Here is a 6,289-nt window from a genome sequence, read left to right on the forward strand (position 1 = left end):
ATATATATATATACATATATGTGTATGTTAAAATTTAGAGTTGTTTAAAAATGTTTAGCATAGTAGTGCACCAAGCAGCTAAAAGTATACTAAAGCATATATATCTACTTATCTATACTTAGGATTTGTCCTGTAAAAGGGAAGCTATTGATTTCGGGCCCGTGCTGAGGAAGCAGAAAGCCAGAGATCAGGTTGGCAGTCAAAGCTTTGTGTTAACCCCCTCTCTGCTATAAAGAACCTGACATTGATTCAATAAGTGAGGCAGAACCCTCTAGAAAAAGCAAAATAAGAGGTTTAACCAGCCAGAACATTTCAATGGGTTTAGTACTGTGTTTTGGCCACTTCATTAAAGCTAATAAAGACATACACGCAGTGGAGCTGCAACCGCAAGGATGATTTATTATAATTCGCACGCTACCTTGGTAGGGTTGTATGATTTATCAGTTTCCTTAAAGTTAACATTTCTTAGCATCACCTATTTAACATTAGGTAATAAGTGACATTATTTTTCTCATAGCATAAATAAATCCATTTTGCAGTAAAACATCCTACTTCCTGATTAGATTTTAGATGATATGTATTAAATACTTTGTTTAAGGTAACATTAGGTAATAGGTGACATTACTTTTCTCATCCGTTGCACAGTAAAGCATTTTACTTCCTGATAAGATTTTAGAAGATATTTAATAAATACTCTGTTAAAGGTCCTTCCATCTAATGTAGAATGTTTTTATATTTAGCAATTGGTTGGAAATTTCTAATGTAAACAATACATACATATAACAATCTTTATAAAATACATAATTTGACTGTTCTTCTACAGAAACGAAATGGAATGTCATAAAATCTATATAGCATTTTTATTTTAAAAAACTCATAGCGCTTAGTTTATATACAGATATTAGCTAGAAGCACTTTAGATGTTTTACCTGTGTGTTGTTTAGAAGCCTATTCGCTAAAACTGGAGAAAAGAACGTTCGCCAGAAAAGTGAAGTAAATATGATAATTTTGTATAGAAAACAGATGGAAAGACAACCAAGAAACCTCAGCAAAAAAAAATTAGTTGTGCTTTGAATATTTTTGATAACAGCTACATTGGTGATAATGGGACATTAGTATTGAATACAGGAGTACCATAATTAAAAACCTTAGACTATGAATTACTGCTGGTAAAAATGTTGCATCAGGCTGCCCCTCTAGTGACCATATTTGTGCATTATTTCTGTTTCTTATTGTATTATTGCATACAGTATCCCTGCTACTTATTATATATTGCAAACAAATATTTGCAACTTATCCCTGTTCTAATGGTCCCATAGCACTCCATTCTTCCTGCACAACAGTAGCCAGAGCCAAAGAGAGATTACATGCCAGGTGTTGTAGGGACAGTAATGAAAACAAATTGGACCAGGCCAAGTAAGAGCACTCAACAGAGTCAGTAGTTTGTGCACTTGTGTGTGTTGTCATTTTAAACCCTTTTCTATTTAGGGAGGTTTTTAATCTTTCTTTTAACTTTTATTTATAATAGTCATATCATAATTGTATACATTTCAATAAGAATGTTTATAATGATGGTGCTGACAGTGATGGTTGTGCTTTTTGTTATTATTCGCTGCAGCAGTAATAGTAGAATTATCATCTGCATGTGAAAAAGGATAACGCTTTCTTTAGAAAACATTCTAAAATATGTTTAAATGCACATTGTCAGGCTACCAAGGTAGTCATGCAAAAAAAAAGCAAAAAAAATGTCTGTCTCATACATAAAGTGCACCTGTGACTAAAGAGTACAGAAAAATGAATTAATGCAAGGTACTGCACTTTGGTACACCTCACAGGTGACTTATTCTGGACAATGGTAAAAATGTTTCACGGGATCTATACTTATTCTTCCTACAGCACTCAAAAATCAGAATTTCCCATAAGTAACATCAAGGTATGTCCAGTATTAAAAAATGTGCCATCATAAATTGAAAGTATCTATTATCACCAAGGAATGTGTTTGCATCCTACTTCCATAAGTGCCAAGCACCTGTCAGCCAGATAAAGCCTGTAAACAAAGACCTTTAGCATCCGTGCTGCAATCATGTCATTATTATTTTTTAAACTATGCAGTTGTCATGTGTGCTATTCAGCATTAGCTAATATAGTATTTGGATTTCAGAAACACATACGTATGTATTTTGACTAATATAAAATGTATGTTTACATGAAGCATGAACTGGCAATTTGGAAACTGGCATTTAAACTCAGGGATGTTTTACATGGAAATATTATCGGCTTGGTATAATCTCATATGGTGTTCTTTGAAACCATAAGGCCTACATTTTCTAATGATAAACATACTGAGGCATATACAGTTCATCTGTTCACTGGGCCCTAAATACGGAGCAAGTTGGCTGTGGTGCCATTACCAGTTAGTTGACTTACTGGACTTTGGTTGCTTGCAAATGCAAAGCAGTGATCTGTCTGCTGATCTTTAATCCCAGTCTCTCACTTCTTCATGTTCAAGTGATCCTCTCGAATTAATAATAATTAAAAAAAAGAATGCGTAGCTTTAAAGTAGTCTTCACAAACTGCAGACATTTTGAAAGTGCTGGCATCTCAGTGCAAATCTCCCCACCATTTGTGTCTATTGTCATTTGGGCATTTTGCTATGCAATAATAAAATATGCTATACTTTTCACAACCACAGCTATAGATGACAGAGGAGTATGGCAGTTAGTAATTTGTGAATATGCTCCTGTGTGGTGTATTTATTATGTTGCCTATTGTGGTCAGTTACAAAGCCATTGCTGAATGTTCTTTCTTGCAAAAAGATTTGCTGACTCAGGTTTGAAAGCTTGTATCATATCCTTAGGAAGATCTAAGGCTATGCTATCTTCTTTTCACGTCTTACAACATACATTGGGGGTGTGTATAGCTTTCAGATTAACACAATGGGTAAGGTACAATATGCAATATCATTCAGCATGTCCAGTAATATACTGTATATCACTTTCTTATTAAACAAAAATTCATGCATTTGTGATGCTCGGTATCACTGGGTCTGCATCCACTCAAACCATATGATGAATTCAGGAAATAGTACCGTTATTAACATAATGCTGCTACAGACATTGCTATTAAATATGTTGCTTCCTCTGTAAAATAATTTATATGATTAGACTAGCGGTGACTCCAAACTATACACATTTATCCTCAATCTCCAATCCAAAATATTTGCCTGGAATGCTTGATTTTTCCTTCACAATTGGATAAAGGTATTGTGTAGCCTTTTCCTTTTCTTACAATAAACTTGTGAGAGAGATCAACTTTATTTAAACATTCTTTTCAGTGTAAAGAAGCTTATACATGCAGCAAATTACAGACGGTTCTTGATTAACTGGCCAAAATTCACACAATGGGTGTTGCTGTTAGCATCCTTCCTGATAGCACCCCACCGGCCGGCATCCCTCAATCAGCTGATCAAAGAAGCCGGTTGGAAAATTCTTGGCGGAATAGAGCATACCACCACTCAGCTGCAGTCTCTATTCAAGTATTTTGACAGCTTTTAGAATACAATAGAAACAGCAAGGGATTCCTCGATGGAGAAATCTGTTATATTTTCTTCATTCAACCTGATGGTTGGACAAGAAAAAATATATGCATGTATACCCGGCTTAAGTGTAATGTTGTAAAACCATTTGTCTATGTATAGTTTGCAATTAATAATGTACAAGATGGCAGCCATATTGGCTTAATACATACATAGACTCCTCTTCCTGCTTTACAATAGTTGTGCTTTTATTCTCCTTTCTTTTTAAGGTTGCAAGGAGGCATAGTGACTGCAAGGAGATAGAGAGCTCCTTCTAGTGGTAATCTATAAATCTGTGCATTGCATACAATAACAACAATACAGAACAAGCATATGAGAAAGTAAAATCAAAACATACTGAAAATACACTAAAAACACATTATATATCCCTTCAGTGTAAATGTGCTAATTTGCAAAAGGCAGAAGTATACACCAAACAGACTATTAGGTGTAAAAGACTAGTTATTAGTTGACTTTTAATGGATGGATAAATACTATGGATTCTATGCATATTATTTTTTTAAGGTAACATTGATTTCAAATCTAGAAGGAATTAGGACTCACTGTCTAGTAATTATTACTGGTTTGTTTTAAGCATATAACCATAGTGAGGTGACGGGGGGATAAATATAGATATGTGTTACAATGAAGTGAAGATCTACATTAAAGGGCTACATTTTTGACACACATAAAAAAAGATACAGCACTGCAAATACATGCATGACATCTATTATCCAAAATGGCTAAAACTAGATGCATTATGGCTTTTTATAAGTTTCTAGATAGTATAATAACAGTAATAGTATAGCAGAACACCTATTTTTATATTAAATTACACTGGTTAACTGGCTTGATCAAACAATTCTGTTTGACAGTTGAGCTATGACTTTTATTGTTTATCAATAGTTTAGCAGTGCTGTATTAATTGATTTGATTTAGGAATACATTCTTAGAAAGCATACTGTTGCATAAAGCAAATTTATAGAAAATGATTATATTATTACTTTTGGCTTTCCTTAACTTGAAAGTGTCCTGTAAATATATCTTGTAAATATAGTAAGTAAAGCCCCTGTTTAATGTCTCTACATTTACTACCCAGCAATGTTAACATTTACTTATATAGATATATCTATCTATAGAATGATAGATAGATCTATCTATCTATCTATCTATCTATCTATCTCTCTATCTCTCTATCTATCTCTCTATCTCTCTATCTATCTCTCTATCTCTCTATCTATCTCTCTATCTCTCTATCTATCTCTCTATCTCTCTATCTATCTCTCTATCTCTCTATCTATCTCTCTATCTCTCTATCTATCTCTCTATCTCTCTATCTATCTCTCTATCTATCTATCTATCTATAGAGGGATAGATAGATAGATAGATAGATAGATCTATATATATATGTGTGTTTTTATTTATCTTTAACACAAAAACCTCTTTTTTTTTACTTTTTTGTACATTTACTTGTAAATATAGTAAGTAAAGCCCCTGTTTAGTGTCTCTACATTTACTACCTAGCAATGTTAATATTTACTTATATAGATAGATCTATCGATAGATAGATAGATCGATAGATAGATAGATCGATAGATAGATAGATCGATAGATAGATAGATCGATAGATAGATAGATCGATAGATAGATAGATCGATAGATAGATAGATCTATATATATGTGTTTTTATTTATCTTTAACACAAAAACCTCTTTTTTTTTACTTTTTTGTACATTTACTAGTAAATTACTTATCTTCTATATTTAAAAAGTATTTTTTTTAAAAGAACAAAACTGTAACATATTGCAGCTTAGGAATCAGTAGAAGCTGCATTAGTTTTCCTTTTTCAGGTTTTTTTTTACTTTATTTTTACCTAGTGACCATGCCAGTAACACACGACCTGTCCTAGGTGACAATGCTTACTCATTGTACTGAATATACGAAGAAGCAGCATTGACACGTAGGGCAGGACTACAGAACACCTTCCTTATAACATAGAGGGAAGTGTTCTGTAATTCACATAGCCTGGAATAATGTAAGTGATAAGAATGCAGCACAGACAGAGAGCACAGGAAGTTATCACTTTACATGTTTTCTGGCAGGATTTATAACTATAAATATAAACACTTTAAATGGTATATTTAATAGACCAAAAGAGAGTAAAAAGAGAAGCTTAATGTTTGCCTTAACATACATGTTGAGGTAGCTCTATTAAGTCAAAAACACAAATGCAATACAACATTTCAATCATTGTTTGTGAAAATATGGCCACATAGAGATGCAGTTACGTGGTTTTTGATTCTTGAAGAAATACATATATAAGACATGATTCTCTAAAGCTTTGCAAAACTTATTTTGGCAATAATGATTTCCTTTTCAATGGAAAGAAATGAGCAAAGCACCACATTCATCTATGGGCCATATCAGGAAGATAGTTGCATATCTTTTTGCCTTATGATAAAAAAAGGCAGATATGTCACCATCCATAATTTTACTGAGTATGTATGGACACCATTAACAGTGTTAAAATCTGCTTTTTGGATTGTTCCTGCATTTTCTAATGGGCATAACCTAGTCTGAAAAGATGAGTATCATTTGACACCCACTGTAGTCAGTTCACACATGCATGTATCAGGATTACCCAGTTGTGGAGGTATATATGTATATATAGATAGATATATCTATCTATCTATCTATCTATCTATATAGATAGAT

Source organism: Nanorana parkeri, unplaced genomic scaffold, assembly GCF_000935625.1.
Source record: "Nanorana parkeri isolate BGI_ZX_2015 unplaced genomic scaffold, ASM93562v1 scaffold1730, whole genome shotgun sequence".
NCBI classification, from domain to species: domain Eukaryota; kingdom Metazoa; phylum Chordata; class Amphibia; order Anura; family Dicroglossidae; genus Nanorana; species Nanorana parkeri.